Source organism: Gallinula chloropus, assembly GCF_964237585.1.
Source record: "Gallinula chloropus genome assembly, chromosome: 3".
In the NCBI taxonomy this organism is placed as follows: Eukaryota; Metazoa; Chordata; class Aves; order Gruiformes; family Rallidae; genus Gallinula; species Gallinula chloropus.
Window position 1 is genome coordinate 121,634,274 of NC_140087.1, and position 20,403 is coordinate 121,654,676.

Here is a 20,403-nt window from a genome sequence, read left to right on the forward strand (position 1 = left end):
TCATAAGATTTGTCTTCTAAACCCTTCCCCAGCCTGGTTGCCCTTCTCTGGACTCGCTCCAGGGCCTCCATGTCCTTCTTATGGTGAGGGAGCCAAACTGAACCCAGCACTCGAGGTGCAGCCTCACCAGAGCTGAGCACAGGGGGATGATCACTCCCCTGGCCCTGTGGCCACGCTGGCTGTGACACAAGCCAGGATGTCATTTGCCTTCTTGGCCACCTAGGCACACTGCTGGCTCATGTTCAGCCAGCTGGTGATCAACACTCCCAGGTCCTTCTCCAGACAGTTCTTGACTCACTCCTCTCCAAGCCTGTATCTTTGCATGGGGGTTTTGTGACCCAAGTGCAGGACATGGCACTTGGCCTTGTTGAACCTCATGCAGTTTGCCTCAGCCCATTGGTCCAGCCTGTCCAGTCCCCTCTTGCAGAGCCTGCCTACCTTCAGGCAGATCAATACTCCACCCAGTCTTGGTATCACCCACAAATTTACTGAGGATGCACTTGATTCCCTCATCCATGTCATTGATAAAGACACTGGTAATGCTATGGTGGATTTTCTCCATCTGTTGATGACAATTCTTTTCAGAAGCAGGAGAGGCAGAAGGCAGGTTATGGGAAGAGGAGTCAAGAATATGGTGAAGAGGCTGGAATTGTGAGGGGATGGAGTTTCAGATCAAGCTGGAGAAAGTAATTGAGCACAGAAACATGAGAGAAGGAGAAAGCAAAGCAGAGAAGGTGACCTGGTGCAAACTTTCTGACAGAGATGTCTCTTGGCTTTAGGAGCTGGAAGGACCAGTGTTGATGGGCCAGGCTAGCTCTGGGACATGGCAGGAAGGAATTTGCATGTTGTGATGGAGGAAAGTGAGAGTGGATGAGAATGAGGCCAAGAGAGAGTTAAAAAACCTGTCATTTCTGCAAAGGAAGGGGTAAGGTAAGAGCAGAATTCTTTGCTGAAGGGCTGGAGTTGGCTGAAAGGTTGGTTGGAGCATCAGCAGAAAGAAATGCTAAGCAGGAAGTAGGAAAAACGAGGTGATGGTTTAACTGGGAGGGGGTCAGGAATACAAGGAGGGTGATGGGGGGAAGGACCAACTGAAGTGACAGCCCTGTGAACGAGTTCAGGAGCCTGAAGCCGCCCTCACAGATCAGAGGAAGATTTGATTCCAGTGAACGTACAGATGAGGAGTTGGAGGGTGAGTAATGGGTGTGGAGGATGAAGCCCTCCAGAAGTAACCTGATTGCTGTGGAGTGAGGAAGAAAAATGGGAGTTGGAGAGGCAGGCTGGTGGGGAAGAGGTGATGGATCACATCAGCGTGGAGAAGAATGATACCTGCCTGGTTTTTAAAGAGAAGGGAGTGTGGAAAAGGAGGGAAAGAATCAAAAGTGCCCATGTTGGAGAGGTGCAGGGGGTGTCTGCTGTGATCTGAGACCAGGAGAAAAGACCAGAGGCAGCTGCAGAGCTGATGCCCAGCTCAGTGATCACTCTCCCTCGTGGGAAATGGAGCTGCAGGGAATGAGAGGGGCTGTGGATCACTCTGACATGTTTGAAGATGGAATGGTAATCAAGAGACAGCTCTCCCCTTAGCTTCTCTGCCTTTGTAATTCATTCTTTAAAGAATGTTTGTCTTAAATAGAGAACAGAGGGTAAAACCAGCCCTTTTTTCTCCTCTCTTTTCTTCTCCCTGCATCCCAGAGCCCTGCACTGGTGACTGTTGTAGGAGCACACAGCAAACAGTAATTCCTTTGGGTGTTTTTTTTTCCTGGGAATTCAGCTAGAAGAGGACATTCTGTGTTTCCTACCTTACAATTTTGCATCAGGCTTTTGAGTTATTAAAACAACATCATTATTTGTTGGGCTGTATAAATGTTAGTCCACACTGGTAAATATTTAGAGGCTTCTGTTGCATAAAAAAACCACGTGAGAGGAACTGAGTTTGGGTTCTTGTGATGATACAGAGCTGCTCTGGAGCAGTGGTTGTGTGCTTTGATGTAATGTCCTCCTAGTTCCCACAAATAGGTAATCTTTCTAACCCTCTGACTTTTTGGGACAAAGACACTCGTGGTTCATCAAGGATGAACTGTGCTAAACCATATCCCTAAGTACCTCATCAAAAAGGGTCAGTGAGGTACTTAGGGATATGGCTTAGCTCAGGATGGGAATGGTTGGACTTGATGATCTTCAAAGGTCTCTTCCAGCCTTGTGATTCTGTGATCCTTAGAGGTTTTTGGGTTTGTAGTACTAAAGAAGTTTGGGGGTGGGGAGGGAAGTGAGGTGCTGTGGTACTATCCTCCTCTCCAGCCACCCTGCTTTTCCAACCAGGGAAAGGTAGGACAAAAAGGGACCAGGTGACTTTAGAAGGAGGTCTGAGCCTTTGTTACCAGTTGATGTATTAAATACAGGGGCTTCTCCTGGGAAGATAATAACTTGCTGATTGTGCTGACTACTTACTAAAAATACCGGGTGCTTCTTCAAACTGAGCAGGTAATTACGGTTCCAGGAGTAACGTCGCTCCTGTCCCTGATGACCTATTGATTTCAAAGTGTTTCCTGCTACTTCCAGCCAGGGGCTGGGCTGCCCGCTCTTTGGCAAGCAGGTCTGGGGTTGGGACGTTCTGTGTGTGGGTGGGGGTGTGTACAGAAACTTTTCCTGGAGAGTTTCATAGAATCCCAAGGTTGGAAAAGCCCTTTAAACTCCTGGAGTCCAACTGTCCCTGTCCTGTGCTGCCCCAGATCTCTCAGCACTTCATCTCCCCCCTGTTCAACACCCCCAGGGCTGGGGACTCAGCCCCCTCCCTGGGCAGCCTGTGCCACAGCCCCACAACTCTGCCAGGGAAGAACTTTGCCCTCCCAGCTGAGCTGACCCTGCCCTGGGGCAGCTTGAGCCCATTGCCCCTTGGCCCATCTCCTGGCCCCTGGCTGCAGAGACCATCGCCCACCTCTCTGCACCCTCCTGGCAGGGCAGGGGAGGTGGGGAGAAGGGCTCCCCTCAGCCTCCTCTTCTCCAGGCTCAACACCCCCAGCTCCCTCAGCTGCTCCTCAGAGGATTTGCCCTCCAGCCCCTTCCCCAGCCTGGTTGCCCTTCTCTGCACTCGCTCCAGGACCTCCCTGTCCTTCTGATGCTGAGGAGCCCAGAACTGGACCCAGCACTGGAGCTGCAGCCTCCCCAATGCCAAGTCCAAGGGCAAAAGTTTATTAATAATGACTCAAAACATTACTGTTAGGAGTGTATTAGATCTTTTTACATGTTTCATTTTTACAGTGAGTGCCAGGTGACTGTTGGGTTTTATTTCCTGGTGTCTTCATCCTGAAGATCACTACTCTTTTACTTTTTTATGTTCTTGAAGTGGAGTGGCTGGCCCAGTTGCGTTGTGCTTCTCCACTCCTCCCGCGCCGTCACGCTTCTTTTCCTCCCTTGTTATTGATTCTTTTTATAGCCTCAGAGGATTTCCTTTCAACTTCAAGTCTTTCCACCCCATTCCACATACAGGAAAACGCTGTGGGGGAAGGAGTACGCTCTGCTTCCTCCCACCACCCGTGTCGTCGTGCCAGGAGTAGTGTCAGGTAGTTGTACCCATGTACACACACGCTCCTCCTCGCTGTCGGCGAATGGAAGTGGTAAGAGAGAAGAGCCATCCTCAGTGCCTCACATAGCAGGTGGTTGGAGAAAATAATTAGAATAATAGCTAGAATAAATCAAGGACTCAGCAGGAATAATGGAATTGTTACCAGAGCAGACACCTCGTTCTGTGGAACACCATAAACACCCGGCTTCGCTCTTGTAGCGTGAGAGAGATGAGGTGACTCTAGGGGTAAATGGTTGGAAGGATTCATGAATCACACTTGCCAACAGGGCTACCAAGCAGAACTTTGGATTTAAGCAAAAAGTTTAGGAGGCTAAAGGATTCCCAGGATGCCATTACTAATTCCTCACTCTGGTTCTGCAGAGCCGCTGAGTGGCAATAGTGTAATCAGCAAACTGGATCTGCTCTGGAATAAGTATTACTAAGCTGGCAACACGTTAATGGAGAGGAGAAGGGACTGCTGTGCTTGCCTGTATTTTATTTTTATGGTCTTTGCCTAAGCATGAGCATAGAATCACAGAATGGGTTAGGTGGGAAGGGACCTTTAAAGGCCACCTAGTCCCACCCTGCAGTGAGCAGGGACATCTTCACTAGAGCAGGTTGCTCAGAGCCACATCAAGCCTGACCTTGAATGTCTCCAGGGATGGGGCCTCCATCACCTCTCTGGGCAACCTGTGCCTGTGATCCACCACCCTCATATCAAAGAACTCTTTCCTAACACCCAACCTAAATCTCCCCTTTTCTAGTTGAAACCATCACCCCTCATCTTATCGCTCCATGCCCTTGGGAACATGATTCACTGTTCCCCTTGGTCTTCCAGGAGGGATGGCTGTAAGCCCACCTTAAATAACTTTAAAGACCCTTTGTAGATGAAATATATCTGGGGAGCAGAAGAAAAAGGAAAGGAAAAGGAGGGAGAAAGGCAGAAGATGAGAAATTTCAAGTGTGGGAAGTGTCAGAGCAGGTTGCTTGTAGAACAAGGCACAAGGGAGCTGGTGGATGCTGCTCGGAAACATCAGATAGGCCTTTGGTTGCTGGGAAGCTATTTTGCCTTGAGGAGATGCATGACAAGGTCCTGTGGCTTCACTCGCTGCATCTAAAGCCTTTTAGACATAAAAAGATGAGGGTAGGACCACAGGCAGGACCACTGAACAGGAAACAGGTATGGGAATGACGTGATTCTGGGTTCAATTCCCCAGAGCCCTTCCTACATTCCTTAAAGAAAATGCAGTCACTGAACGACTGTAGCCTGGTGCAGATTCCTTTCCTTACAGTCATGTGTCAGGGTGGATTGGGGTTTGGGGTTTTTTTTTGCCTTGAAGGAATTGCCAAATAAGCATTTCCCAGAAATAGCCTGATTTGAGCAAAGCACCCAAAGCATCTGGGATCCAAGCGTAAGCCGTGCAGTGGGCTGCACCTTCCCTGGGTGCTTCAAACACCCAGAGAGGGATAGATAGAGTGAGTCCTGCAGCAGGTAATACAAGTCTCCTTTCTCCTCATGATGGATTTGATGTTGCTGTAAAACTTTAAATCCCACTCTTATCACCTTTAGCTGTAAATGAGAGAGTTTTCTTGAGGACTCTCCTTTTTCTCAAGGAGATGAAATTCAGAATGAAACTTAAATCTATTGCACCTCTACCAGGAGCTTTTAATAACCCTAATAAAAGGCAGTTAAAGTGTTGATCTCCATTGATTTTTACTCTTTGGGGAAGACAATTATCTGTGTTTTTAAATATAGCTCTGAAATTTTTAGTGGGGCAGATGATTTTCCTTTTCAATTCCTCCTGAACGTGGTGGTGAAACGCTGGTACTGGCAGGTAGCCAGCATCACCTCCAAAAAGTCATCTTTCCTCTTGTTTTATGGGCACGTTTGCAGCAACAGACTAGGTGGTATTTAACAATCGGTCCTTCAGTTACTACAGCTTCTCTCAGAGTCTTTGTAAATGTTAGAGCTAAAAAGCTCTTCACTTCTGAAACAATTATAGTTTCATGAACTATGGCCAACGCTGTGGTAATTTTTATGTTAATGAGAATCGTGGTAGTAAGGAACAGGCTATTTTTAGAACCTATTTTCACAGCTAATTGCACTTGTATTTCTGTGGGTAAAATATCCAGATAAAGCCCTGATGTGTGCCCACTTCTGCAGATGGTTGAATTGTGTGGACGAAGTTTCCCTCCCTCTCCAGGGGAAATGACTTCTCTTTGCTCACCAGGTCTTTTGCTACTGCTCTGGGTCACACTGAGCAGAATCACATGGTTGGAAAAGACCTTTGAGATCATCAAGTCCAACTGTACCCATCCTCTACTAACCCATATCCCTGAGCACTTCATCTCCCCCCTGTTAAACACCCCCAGGGGTGGGAACTCAGCCCCCTCCCTGGGCAGCCTGTGCCACAGCCCCACAACTCTGCCAGGGAAGAACTTTGCCCTCCCAGCTGAGCTGACCCTGCCCTGGGGCAGCTTGAGCCCATTGCCCCTTGTCCCATCTCCTGGCCCCTGGCTGCAGAGACCATCGCCCACCTCTCTGCACCCTCCTGGCAGGGCAGGGGAGGTGGGGAGAAGGGCTCCCCTCAGCCTCCTCTTCTCCAGGCTCAACACCCCCAGCTCCCTCAGCTGCTCCTCAGAGGATTTGCCCTCCAGCCCCTTCCCCAGCCTGGTTGCCCTTCTCTGCACTTGCTCCAGGACCTCCCTGTCCTTCTGATGCTGAGGAGCCCAGAACTGGACCCAGCACTGGAGCTGCAGCCTCCCCAGTGCCCAGCCCAGGGGCACAATCCCCTCCTCAGACCTACTGGCCACACTGTTTTTGACACAAGCCAAGATGCCATTGACCTTCTTGGCCCCTGGGCACACTGCTGGCTCATGTTCAGCCTGCAGTCACCCAACACCCCCAGGTCCTTCTCTGCCTGACAGCTCTCCAGCCAGTCTCCCCCAGCCTGTAGCGCTGCAGGGGGTTGTTCTGTCACATGTGCAGTATACAGGTACAGCTCAGACCTGCTTTGTACCTGAACTGACAGATCATTGGTGCACATAGCAGTCCTTGGACCACTGTGGGGTGTGTCAGCCTGTGTGGTCCCTCTCCCTATTCAAGGGGGGGGGTGTCAAGCCAGCATTCTAAAGTTGTTTTCTGAGTTTCTTTCACAAAGGCCTCTTGCTGCTGCAGTCATTACTGGGTATATGGCTGGGAATCTGCAGCCAGATGGAATGGAGCTCAGGGATAAAGGGATGTGCTTCAGAGAGAGAGTGCAGATTCACCAGGAGAGAGATGGAGAGGGTAAAATACGTATCACCACGAGCCTGCAGCAGCCACGGAGTGCTTGCTCTCAGGGTGGGTGAGCAGTGGTGTCCAAGTTCAGTCTTTGAGGAGTGACTTGTGGGGGTGTTTCATAATTAAATAGCTTTTAAGAAAGCTTTGTCACCTCATTAATGTTCATCAGTATGTAAAGGGTGGGAGTCAGGAGGCTGGAGCCAGGCTCTGCTCAGGGGTGGCAGCGACAGGACAAGGGGCAGCGGGTGCAGCTGGAGCAGAGGAAGTTCCATGGGAATGTCAGGAGGAACTTTGTCCCTGTGAGGGTGACAGAGCCCTGGGCCAGGCTGCCCAGAGAGGTTGTGGAGTCTCCTTCTCTGGAGCCATTCAAACCCACCTGGATGTGTTCCTGAGTGATTTAGTCTGGGTGATGCTGCTCTGGCAGGGGGGTTGGACGGGATGATCTTTCAAGATCCCATCCAACTCCTAACCTTCTGGGATTCTCTGGGAAAGCATACTGGTTTTCTTAAAGTAATAAATGAGAGAAGCTTTGCAGAGGTGAGTGAGGTGGGAGCAAGCACATGGCTGCATTGCTGCACTTTGTGGAAAGGTCTGATGAAGGAGGATTAGATTATCAGAAGCATTAGAGCTGCTGGCCTCACGTGTTTTTTGGGGTAGAAGACATGCTTTAAAGGGATTAGTGTTGCAAAACTTGTGAGCTTAAGACAGTGAAAAATGCTGTATTTCCGTGCTTAGCCCTAGGGAATAGCTGACACTCCCAGAAACTTACTGACCAGACTTCTGTGCTTGGTCAAAGTGAAGGTGAAACTTCACAGCAAATTGATGGAGGTATTCTCCTGGGTTTCTCCAAAACTGGGTAATAAATGGAGACTCACTTGGAGCACCTGCAAGACGACGCAGATGGGACTGCTCGGTGCAGTGAGCACAAGCTGGAGAGATTTGTCTTGGTGTTCAGGTAGATGCTGTGTTCAGGAGTCACAGCCACGCTCCAAGGTCATGCTGCTGATGCCCAAGGCCTCTTCCAAATGTTAAATGTCTCCTCTTGCTATTGAGTTGTATTCTAGCAGTGCCAGGGACTCTCACAGACTAGATCTCCTTGTGGTAAGTTCTGTGTAAACTTGGAGAGAGCAGCTATGCAACAGGGTTAGGCAGGAGGCAACCTGTAGATCCTGGCAGTGCAGGGTAAAGAGAGACAGGGGAAAGGGAAAGGGAAAGGGAAAGGGAAAGGGAAAGGGAAAGGGAAAGGGAAAGGGAAAGGGAAAGGGAAAGGGAAAGGGAAAGGGAAAGGGAAAGGGAAAGGGAAAGGGAAAGGGAAAGGGAAAGGGGGAGGGAAGGGAAGGGAAAGGAAGGGAAGGAAAGGGAAGGGAAGGGAAGGGAAGGGAAGGGAAGGGAAGGGAAGGGAAGGGAAGGGAAGGGAAGGGAAGGGAAGGGAAGGGAAGGGAAGGGAAGGGAAGGGAAGGGAAGGGAAGGGAAGGGAAGGGAAGGGAAGGGAAGGGAAGGGAAGGGAAGGGAAGGGAAGGGAAGGGAAGGGGAGTAAAGAATTAGGGTATTTACAACACACTGCGTATTCTTGGTAAGTACCTCGCTGAAGGTGGCTTCACATCTGTGGGCTAAATGGTTCTGTCAGTTACTTTGTCTTTACTATAATTATTGCTTTGCACCCCAAGAGCAGTTTGTTCCCTAGTTTGATGTGATTAAGTGCTCTGACCAAAGCTGAAGACCACAAGGATTCGCTGGTGTCGGATGCTTTTGGGGAAGTTCCCTTTGGCAGGTGGATTTGGGGTGTTTGAGGCTGTCAGGGAAAGGAGGAGGTGTAACAGCTTCCTGCACCTGGAAGGATGAATTACAAGGTCCTTTACACTCTTCCCTCTGGACGTTAGCAGACACATCCACTTTTCTTTTTGAGGACGTTGAGGTCTCTGGATCGAGTGCAGAGAAGGGCAGCCAGGCTGGGGAAGGGGCTGGAGGGCAAATCCTCTGAGGAGCAGCTGAGGGAGCTGGGGGTGTTGAGCCTGGAGAAGAGGAGGCTGAGGGGAGCCCTTCTCCCCACCTCCCCTGCCCTGCCAGGAGGGTGCAGAGAGGTGGGCGATGGTCTCTGCAGCCAGGGGCCAGGAGATGGGCCAAGGGGCAATGGGCTCAAGCTGCCCCAGGGCAGGGTCAGCTCAGCTGGGAGGGCAAAGTTCTTCCCTGGCAGAGTTGTGGGGCTGTGGCACAGGCTGCCCAGGGAGGGGGGAAAGACTAGCAAAACAAATATGCAAAATTAAGACCAAACAAACTGTTTGAAGAGATTTGCAGGCTGGTGGGCTAAAAATAGATGATGGGCATGGCAAAACTGACCTTCTCGTGGCCGAAAGGTTGGGCTATATGTCACTGTTTTCTTGGCTCAGTAGTTTCCTTAATGGTATTTCCAGGCTGTAGGGTGAAATTTGACAGTTTGCACGTGTCAGGAATGGAAAAGATTTAATTGTGTCGCTGTCACTAGTCAGGGAATTTAAAACAATTAACTGGAAAATGGTCTTTTCTTCCTTGACTGCAGCAGGCTCTACAGGTACTCTGAGGAGAGCTGGGAATTCAGATCATCTCCTTGTAAAACCTTTTTTACTCCCTTGTTCTTTCTGTCTGTAGATTTTCATAGGCTGAAAGAACTGGGGCTGCCTGCAGAGAAGAAGCCCCAGAGGGGATCTGATCACTGGGGATCAAGAGCTGAAGGGTGGGACCCAGGGGGCCATGGGCAGCCTCTGCTCAGTGTCTGTGGGGACAGGACAAGGGGCGATGGGCTCAAGTTGGAGCCCAGGGAGTTCCCCCCCAATGTGGGGAAGAACTTCTTCACAGTGAGGGTGAGGGAGCCCTGGGACAGGCTGCCCAGGGAGTGTGGAGTCTCCTTCTCTGGAGAGATTCCAGCCCCTGTCCTAGGGACTCTGCTTTGGCAGGGGGTTGGACCTCATGGGCTCTGGGGGGCCCTTCCAGCCCCTGTGACTCTGATTTTGTGAACTGCTAGAGAGTTCTTATCCCTGTTACAAAGGAATGATGTGTTTAAACATCACTGGATGCTCCGCTGGTGTACGATGGCAGTATGTAATGCACACCCATGTAACACTGTGCATCATGCCACACATGATTCCTTTCTGTCATCATCCCACCCAGTGGTAAGCTAGGTCTAAAAACCTCTCATTTATCACAAGTCCGAGTCCACAAGCAGCAGGTGTTCAGAGCTGCTAACAGGTAGCAGCTTCTGGTAACCTTACAGGAAATCTAAGGTCACAAAGTGTAGCCAGCGGGACCAGGGAGGGGATCATCCCCCTGTGCTCAGCTCTGGTGAGGCTGCACCTCCAATACTGGGGTCAGCTTTGGGCTCCTCACTCCAAGAAAGACATTGAGGCCCTGGAGAGTGTCCAGAGAAGGGCAGCCAGGTTGGGGAAGGGGCTGGAGGGCAAATCCTCTAAGGAGCAGCTGAGGGAGCTGGGGGTGTTGAGCCTGGAGAAGAGGAGGCTGAGGGGAGACCTTCTTGCTCTCTCCAGCTCCCTGAAAGGAGGTTGTGGGGAGCTGGGGCTCAGCCTCTTCTCCCAGATACCCAGTGACAGGAGGAGAGGGAATGGCTGCAAGTTGTGCCAGGGGAGGGTCAGGTTAGAAATGAGGAGACATTTCTTCTCCCAAAGAGCAGTTGGGCATTGGAAGGGGCTGCCCAGGGAGGTGGTGGAGTCACCATCCCTGGGGGTGTTCAAGGAGAGGTTGGATAAGGTACTTAGGGACATGGTTAGTGAGTGATAGAGGTGGGAGGGGGACAGTTGGACTGGATGATCTTTTCCAACCTTAATGATTCTTTAATTGAAAGATACTGAGGGTAAGTGACTTTAAAATGCCCATTTCTCATCTTGCTGTTTCCCAGCTTCCCAGGTAACAACCTGTGCTTGACAACACCTTGTGTTCTCAGGCTGCTCCAGAGGCAGTGAGAAGGCACGATGTGGTCTCCACTCCTCAGCCAGTGGGCAATTGTCAGTATCAGTGAACACAGATCCTATCCTTACATTTAATTACCCTAGCATTTGCAAGAAAGAAGGGGGGAAATGCCAATTTTGAGCTAAAACAGAGCCACCTTTTGGAACCACAAGCTTCTGTTAATGCATATAATTAAAGTACTAAGTGATTGTTCCTTCCCTGTAGAGTTGGAAGTGTCATTCCACTCGGTGGCTTTCAAGTGCTACCTGTATTCCTGGTTATAAATAGTAGATGGAGATAAGGAGTGATGTACCCTGGAGAGTTAAGATCACAGAATCCCAGAATCCCAGATCTGTAGGGGTTGGAAGGGACCTCCAGAGCCCATGGGGTCCACCCAACTGCCAAAGCAGGGTCCCTAGGACAGGGGCTGGAATCTCTCCAGAGAAGGAGACTCCACACCCCCTGGGCAGCCTGTCCCAGGGCTCCCTCACCCTCACTGGGAAGAAGTTCTTCCCCACATTGGGGGGAACTCCCTGGGCTCCAACTTGAGCCCATCACCCCTTGTCCTGTCCCCACAAACACTGAGCAGAGGCTGCCCATGGCCCCCTGGGTCCCACCCTTCAGCTGTTGATCCCCATTGATCAGATCCCCTCTGGGGCTTCTTCTCTCCAGGCTGAACAGCCCCAGCTCCCTCAGCCTTTCCTCCCAGGGGAGATGCTCCAGGCCCTTCAGCATCTCTGTCCCTCCTCTGGACTCTCTCCAGGAGATCCCTGGCTGTTTGATCCCAGGGAGCCCAGCACTGGACACAACACTCCAGGTGGGGCCTGAGCAGGGCAGAGCAGAGGGGGAGGATCCCCTCCTGTCACCTGCTGCCCACACTCCTCCTGATGCCCTCAGGATCCCATTGTCTCTCTCAGCCCCCAGGGCACACTGCTGGCTCATGGCCACCCTGTCACCCACCAGCACCCCCAGGCCCTTCTCCCCAGAGCTCCTCTCCAGCAGGTCACCCCCAGCCTGTCCTGATCCCAGCAGTTATTCCTTCCCAGGTGCCAGACTCCCCACTTGCTGTTGTTGAACCTCATCTGGTCTCACCCTGCCCAGCTCTCCAGCCTGTTGAGGTCTCTCTGGATGGCAGTACAGTGTCCTGTGTGTCACCCTCTGTGTGTCAGGATGTGGATTTAATCATCAGTGCAATGCAGGGGCTATAGTGAAGGAAGCTATTGAGGAATCAGGCTGAGCAGTGTCCTGATTGCTAGTGGACAGTCATTCAAAAATAGACTTTGGTGACCTTTATTTCTAACAAATCCTGACATTTTAGTAAATAGCTTTTAAAAAAAATCCATCCTATAACCTGTATCTCCTCAAACATCTTGACCAGGAGAAGATTAAAGATGGCAACACTTTGGTCTGTGAAATAGTGAGGTGGAATCCCAAAAAATAGTGTGGGTGGGCTGGCAGGTTTTTTTCCTCTTGGAGAACTGCAGGGTTTAGATGTCTTCAAACCACATTTCTAATTTGCTCTGTACTTAGAGTGGTCAGTAAACTCAGATTAAAAGTCCCAGGGTAAAATCTTCTCATATTGCCTGAGTTGAACTTGAAAACGGGCCCGAAACACCGTGTGGTCTTGTTATGATCCCAAATTATTTGACCTTTCTGTTGCAACTCTGAACGGATATATGGGTGACTCATGGGTTTGCTGTTGAAAAAGGTTATTGGAAATGCACATGGGAGTGAAATGCTTGAGTTCAGGACTTCATCTCCCAATTCCATCTCCTCTTAGATGCTGATCTTGTTTTGGTTCATGTACTGTTAAGTTGAGTTTTGGTTTTAACTGAATCCCAGAATTCCAGAATCCCAAGGTTGGTAAAGCCCTTTGAGATCATCAAGTCCAACTGTACCCATCTTCTACTAACCCATATCCCTGAGCACCTCATCTACCTGGCTCTTAAATCCATCCAGGGTCAGGGACTCAGCCCCCTCCCTGGGCAGCCTGTGCCACAGCCCCACAACTCTGCCAGGGAAGAACTTTGCCCTCCCAGCTGAGCTGACCCTGCCCTGGGGCAGCTTGAGCCCATTGCCCCTTGTGCCATCTCCTGGCCCCTGGCTGCAGAGACCATTGCCCACCTCTCTGCACCCTCCTGGCAGGGCAGGGGAGGTGGGGAGAAGGGCTCCCCTCAGCCTCCTCTTCTCCAGGCTCAACACCCTCAGCTCCCTCAGCTGCTCCTCAGAGGATTTGCCCTCCAGCCCCTTCCCCAGCCTGGTTGCCCTTCTCTGCACTCGCTCCAGGACCTCCCTGTCCTTCTGATGCTGAGGAGCCCAGAACTGGACCCAGCACTGGAGCTGCAGCCGCCCCAGTGCCCAGCCCAGGGGCACAAGCCCTGCCCTGGCCCTGTGGCCACGCTGGCTCTGACACAAGCCAGGATGCCCTTGGCCTTCCTGGCCCCCCGGGCACACTGCTGGCTCCTGGGCAGTCCCAGTCCCCCCACACCCCCAGGTCCTTCTCCCCAGCAGCTCTCCAGCCGCTCTGCCCCAGCCTGTAGCGCTGCTGGGGGTCGGGGTGTCCCATGGGCACCACTCTCCACTTGGCATTGTTAAACTTCATCCCATTTCAACTCAATGTCTGTTTTCTTGGGCAGTTATTCTGATGTCTCACAGTATTTTTAAGACTCAGAGCGATCAATGGGAGTTGGACAAAAGGATTCCATCATGTGCTGTGCTACATCTGCCTTGATGGAAAAATCAGTGGCTTCTTGGCATCTAAATGACTAATTTTACACCCATTGGACCCTGATTATTCATAGTGGCAGCGAGTTTATGAGGTGGTGGATGAATGGATCCTTTAGATGCCATCAGGTGTAATAACAGGGAACTTGGACAACAAAGGCGTGTGCTACTGAAATCAATTACTGTTCTCATAAAGCATGTTAGTGGGGAACTTGTGTAACCTTGTAGACTGAATGTGTGTTGATGGGATCTTATTAAGATTCAGTGTTTGTAATTCATGGAGCAGCTGTTCCAACAAGTAAAGTATGTTTAATGGAGCTCAGGTGATGCAAAAAAAATGTGTGAATTCCAGGATTCTCTAGTTATTTATTGTATTATTCACTGGGGAAAAGCACTCAACTTCTCTCTGATATCACAGAAATTGGGCAAGGTTATTTTAGGAATGTTGTTTTAGGGTATAAAAAAAATCATAGAATCATAAAATGCTTTGGGTTGGAAAGGACCTCAAAACCCATCCAGTTCCAACCCCCTGCCATGGGCAGGGACACCCTCACTCTGGACCAGCCTGACCAAAGCCCCATCCAACCCGGCCTTGAACACCCCCAGGGATGGGGCTTCCACAGCCTCTCTGGGCACCCTGTGCCAGGGCCTCCCCACCCTCAGAGTACAGAATTCCTTCCTCACATCTAACCTACCCCTGCCCTCTGTCAGCTTGAAGCCATCGCCCCTTGGCCTGTCCCTGCTCTCCCTGGTGACCAGCCCCTCTCCCAATTCCTGTAGGACCCCTTGAAGGATTGGTAGGCAGCAATTAGGCCTCCCCAGAGCCTTCTCTTCTCCAGGCTGAACCAGCCCAACTCTCTCAGCCTGGCTTCACAGCAGAGCTGCTCCAGCCCTCTGATGATCTTCATGGCCTCCTCTGGCCTCGCTCCAACAGCTCTCTGTCTTTCCTGTCCTGAAGACCCCTGAGCTGGACACAGCACTGCAGGTGGGTCTCCCCAGAGCAGAGCAGAGGGGCAGAATCCCCCCCAGCCCTGCTTTCTACGCTCTTCCTGCTGCAGCCCAGGACACAGTTGGCCTTCTGAGCTGCCAGCACACACTGCCAGCTCACGTTGAGCTTGTCATTGATCAGCACCCCCAAGTCCTTCTCCTCAGGGCTGCTCTCCATCCATTCTCCACCCAGCCTGGAGCTGAGCTGGGGGTTGCACCAATTCATGTTGAGGACCTTGCACTTGGCCTTGTTGAACTCCATACATGGTCCCACTTCTCCAGCCTGTCCAGGTCCCTCTGGATGCCATCCCTTAGCTCCCTGTTTTAGGAACCTGCAGATTATTTGAATTTCAGCTGATCTGACTTGATCACCCACCCTCACCACACCAGACGTGTTGCGTGCCGGTTGACTGACAGCCCTTAGCTACAGGGGAGAAGACTTCAAAGACAATGGCTTTAGGAGCTTTGAAGTCCTGTGTGCTTCCATTTGGAGTAGTCATGCACGTGAGCACTCCCTGCATCCTTCAGTGCTTCAAACAACTGGGAATAAGTAAGGATCCTTCCTCCCTAGGTCATCTTTAACCTCTAACTTCACTGCTCCGTGGATTTAAGCCCTGATTGAGCACTCACTAGAGCTGCTGGAAAGCCTCCTGTTGACTCCAGCATCGCTGGGGATGGTGGTCTCCAGAAGAAATGTTGGTTTAGGGATTGAATTTGTTTTGGCAGGAAACTCTTCTGAACATCTTTATCAGTGGAAGACACCTTTTAAGGTGTCTAATTAAAACAAGAAAAGGCTACAATTCCTTCTAAAGCTTGGCATGTGTTTGCATTTTAGAGCTCCTTTGTTTCCTGAGAGACTTAATCCAACCCCTTGGTAAACAGGGAGAGGTTAAGCCTGGAAATAGGGGGATTGACAGAACCTCTTTAAAATTTACTGCCAGAAAAAGAGGGGGGGTTTGGAGGGGGGAATAAAGGAGAAGCCGCTTGGTTCTGTTGTTGGAATTTAATTACTTTTGAAATAATGAAACTTGGGGAATTAGTTGAGGAATAGTTGAAGAAATAACTCTGTAAATGAAGTTGTTGGGGGTGGTTTTGGTGCTGAAATATTGAGTCTCGTTGCTGCCTCGTTTAATACGTGGACGTAAAATGTGAGGGGTGGGGGGGGTTGTGAAGTGGTAACGCTCACAGTGTGAAGTAGAAACCTTTAACTTTTGACCTTGCCTTTTGCCTGCTGGATGGTGTTGACCTCAGTGGTGGGGTGATGGCTGCCTGTAATCTACAATGTAAATCAGGGAAGAGTTCGATATTCGGACTGGTGAATCATTGGTGCTCGTGCGTTCAGTTCGGTGTCGTTGTGAATATTAATGCTCAGCCTTCCTGGAAGCCTCTTTCCTTGCTGGGAAGGATTATTTACTTTCCCCTCATTTGGGAAGCATCATTGCTTCCTTACCTTAATGTCTTTCTGGGCTCCTCAGCATCAGAAGGACATGGAGGTCCTGGAGGGAGTCCAGAGAAGGGCAACCAGGCTGGGGAAGGGGCTGGAGGGCAAATCCTCTGAGGAGCAGCTGAGGGAGCTGGGGGTGTTGAGCCTGGAGAAGAGGAGGCTGAGGGGAGCCCTTCTCCCCACCTCCCCTGCCCTGCCAGGAGGGTGCAGAGAGGTGGGCGATGGTCTCTGCAGCCAGGGGCCAGGAGCTGGGCCAAGGGGCAATGGGCTCAAGCTGCCCCAGGGCAGGGTCAGCTCAGCTGGGATGGCAAAGTTCTTCCCTGGCAGAGTTGTGGGGCTGTGGCACAGGCTGCCCAGGGAGGGGGCTGAGTCCCCAGCCCTGGGGGTGTTTAACAGGGGGGAGATGAGGTACTTAGGGATATGGGTTTAGCATAGGACAGGGACAGTTGGACTTGATGACCTTAAAGGTCTTTTCCTACCTAGTCATTCTGTGATTCTGTCTTTCTCTTCCCCAGTGCCTCTTGGCCATAGAGCTCCTGTCATCAGAACAATCACCTCTTACAGAATTTTCTTATTCCTTCTTCCACAGTTGCTTTGTCTGGCCTTAGAGCACCTCTAAGCACCCACCAAAGATGGCAGTCTGTCCTTCTGGGTTGTTCCAGGACAACAGGATTCTAAATTATCTCTCTGACCCTGCACTGCCTCATGCAATATCCCTTTGGTTTGTGCACCTGCTTCATCTGGCTGATTTGAAAACAAATCCAGTGATTTCTTTTATTTTCCCCTCACTTTGCATCTTCAGCATCAGATGCACAGCAGGGTCAGCAGAGAAGAAGTGGTAAGAGTGGTCAGCCAAGGACAGAGTGTATCTGCCTTTTTTGACAGCCACCAGCAACAGTGTTGACCTACAATGTCAAACTGAACCCTTGGAGCAGAGGGGAGGACACACACTTCAAGAGATGCATTAAACAGGCGTGACTGTCCCCTGCTGTCACACAGGGGCAGATCCTGTTTCTGACCTACTTCCTACAGGCCAGTCAGCCTAACCTTCATCCCTGGAAAGGTGATCACAGAATCACAAGGTTGGAAAAGACCTTTGAAGATCATCAAGTCCAACTGTACCCATCCTCTACTAACCCAGATCCCTGAGCACCTCATCTACCCGGCTTTTAAATCCATCCAGGGTCGGGGACTCAGCCCCTCCCTGGGCAGCCTGTGCCACAGCCCCACAACTCTGCCAGGGAAGAACTTTGCCCTCACATCTGAGCTGACCCTGCCCTGGGGCAGCTTGAGCCCATTGCCCCTTGGCCCATCTCCTGAAAGGCTGAGAGAGCTGGGGCTGGTCAGCCTGGAGAAGACTGAGAGAGGGTCTCCTCAACAGTGATCAATAGCTAAAGGGGGGATGTCTAGATGTTGGGGCCAGACTTTTCTCAGTGGTGTCCAGGGACAGGACAATAGGCAAACTGGAGCATGGGAAGCTCCATCTCAACAGGAGGAGAAATTTCTTCCTTCTGCAGGTGTCAGAGCCCTGGGCCAGGCTGCCCAGAGAGGTTGGGGAGTCTCCTTCTCTGGAGAGATCCCAAACCCTCCTGGACACGACCCTGTGTGACCTGCTTGAGGTGTCCCTGCTTTAGCAGGGGTTTGGACTAATGATCTCCAGAGGTCCCTCCAACCCCACCAGTCTGGGGTTCTGTGATTCCTTACTGGGAGTTGGACTGGATGATCCTTATGGGTCCCTTCCAGCTTGAGTTAGTGTGTGATTCATCAGTGGTGCTCAATAGACTGCTCTGTAACCCTGCCCAGTGCCCAAACAAAGGCAAAGCAAATGCATGGTGGGTTTTCTCACATTAGTGAGGTGAGTCATCCTGGTCAAGGGTCCATCAGGAATCAGAGCTGGCATGATGTTGGGAGCAGTACAGCATGGCTGGAGGCGTGGGCAGGTTGCCATCATCACATCTGCTGCCAAAGAAGTTGTTTATGTCCTGTCCTCAGAGGTGATGACGATCGTTTGGTTGTTTTGTGGAGCTGGCCATGGGAGACTTGTGACAAACAGCAGTGTTTGGGGGAGGAGAACATCTACACCCACTCCAGAATAAGTGCCTTGACATTGGGGTTCAAAGCCATCTACCTTTGGTTGGTCTTGTGTCTTGGATGCTCCTTGAGCAGAAATGAGTTAGTTATCCCTCCTGGAGCTGAGGGTAGACATCCAAAGTGGTTTAGTGATTCTGTAACTAGGTGAATCCAAGGAGACCCTGCCTGGATGGGGTTCTTTCAGCCTCAGCACAGCCCTTTTGCAAAGCTGCAGGTAATTCAAGCCAAGGAGTTGGTCTGAGTTAAAACAGCCCAGGAAAAATTTCAAGCCAAGACCTCCCCTTGTGTTGTTCAGGTGGGTTTGGACCATCTGGGACTTCCTGCTCCTTAAGCCAGCAGTGCTGCTGGGGTGGTGATGGCTGGACCTTCATCAGACCAGGAATGAAGGATCTGACAGTTCATTTTGTGGCAGCAGGGTGGGCTTGGGGTTGTTCAGCCTGGAGAAGACTCTGGGGAGACCTGATTGTGGCCTTTCAGGACTTAAAGGGGGCTGATAAAACAGACATTTTTAGCAGAACCTGGAGTGATAGGACAAGGGGTGATGGGTGGAGACTAAAGGGGGGAGATTCAGACTAGATACATGGAAGAAGTTTGTTATGATGAGGATGGGAGACCCTGGCACAGGGTGCCCAGAGAAGCTGGGGCTGCCCCTGGGTCCCTGGCAGGGCTCAAGGCTGGGTTAGATGGGACTTGGGGCACCCTGGGCTAATGGGGGGGGGGTGTCCCTGCACATGGCAGGGGTGGCACTTGGGTCCCTTCCAACCCAAACCAGACTGGGATTCGATGATTTATCCATGGTCCAGATCTTGTTTTGTCTCTTAAACAAAAGGAAAGTGGGAGAGGGGCTGGTCACCAGGGAGAGCAGGGACAGGCCAAGGGGCGATGGCTTCAAGCTGACAGAGGGCAGGGGTAGGTTAGATGTGAGGAAGGAATTCTGTACTCTGAGGGTGGGGAGGCCCTGGCACAGGGTGCCCAGAGAGGCTGTGGAAGCCCCATCCCTGGAGGTGTTCAAGGCCGGGTTGGATGGGGCTTTGGGCAGGCTGGTCTAGTGAGGGTGTCCCTGCCCATGGCAGGGGGTTGGAGTTAGATGGGCTTTGAGGTCCCTTCCAACCCAAAGCACTCTGTGATGGTTGTTTCACATGAGCTAGAGCTGTGCTGGGCGTTAGTCACAGGAGTTAGCAGAAGATACAGCATGTCCTCCCATTCTCCAGGATTGTTCAGAACATCATTGTGGAATAAATCCCTTTTCCTTCATTGCTATTCAGATGATGTGTCCCAGACACATTGATTAATCTCTAAATGTGGTCTGCTGAGATTGAAGATAAGTAGGCTCATTCCTATTGTTCTAACTCTGAACAGAGCCCCTTACAATGAACACTGTGCTGTCTATTGAATTCCTGCTGAACAGGAGAAGTAACGTACAGATCTGACTTGTAGCCTTGTCATGTGGGTTTTTTCCTTTCATACCTTTCTCTTTTAAGACTAAAACGTGCTCTTTTCCTTCAGAAAAATGTCCTAAACAAATAAATATAGAATCATAGAATCATAGACTGGGATGGGTTGGAAGGGACCCCAAGGGTCCCAGAGCTCCAACCCCCTGCCACAGGCAGGGACACCAACCTCCAGGCCTGGAGCTACACAAGGGTGCCCAGGGCCCCAGCCAACCTGGCCTTGAACACCCCCAGGGATGGGGCACCCACCCCCTCTCTGGGCAGCCCCTTCCAGCCCCTCACCACTCTCTCTGCAAAGAACTTCCCCCCAGTCTTTCCTCTCCCCCTTCCCTCCTCCAGCTTCACTCCAGCCCCTTGTCCTGCCAGTCTCTGCCCTTTAACAAGCCCATTCCCCTCCTGTTCCTGGGGTCCCTTCCGGGACGGGGAGGCTGCAGTGAGGTCCCCCCACATCCTTCTCTTCTCCAGGCTGACCCAGCCCAGCTCCCTCAGCCTCTCTCCATGGGGAGCTGCTCCAGCCCTCTGAGCATCCCTGTGGCTCCTCTGACCCCTCTCCAACAGCCCCACATCTTCCTTGTGTTGGGCCCCAGCTCTGGCCACAGGACTCCAGCTGGGGAGGGCAGAGCAGAGAGGGACAATCCCCTCCCTGTCCCCACTGATTAAATCAACTCGATTTAAGCTGCTGATTCTTAAAACCTACATTCAAAACCCATCTTGAACAGGTTTGTTGGGGCCCTGAAGCCCCAGGAGGTGTGGTTTTGCTTTGCCCTGACTTGCTTTCTCCACGTTTCCAGGAGTTTTTTGAGAACCCTGCTTTTCGCCCGGACGGCATGAAGCTCTACCCGACACTGGTGATCCGTGGCACTGGTCTGTACGAGCTCTGGAAGACTGGGAGATACAGGAGTTACCCCCCCAGCACGCTGGTGGATCT

At 51.3% G+C, this 20,403-nt stretch overlaps 1 long non-coding RNA gene across 1 annotated transcript in view; it reads left to right on the forward strand.

The window, feature by feature from the left end:
- LOC311190106 overlaps window positions 1-20,391 on the forward strand; it is a 28,182-nt gene extending 7,791 nt beyond the window's left edge. Inside the window, exon 3 of the long non-coding RNA XR_014617188.1 lies at window positions 20,267-20,391. This is a non-coding gene — a long non-coding RNA (uncharacterized lncRNA). The remainder of the gene's footprint in view (window positions 1-20,266) is intronic.
- Window positions 20,392-20,403: the final 12 nt, after the last annotated feature.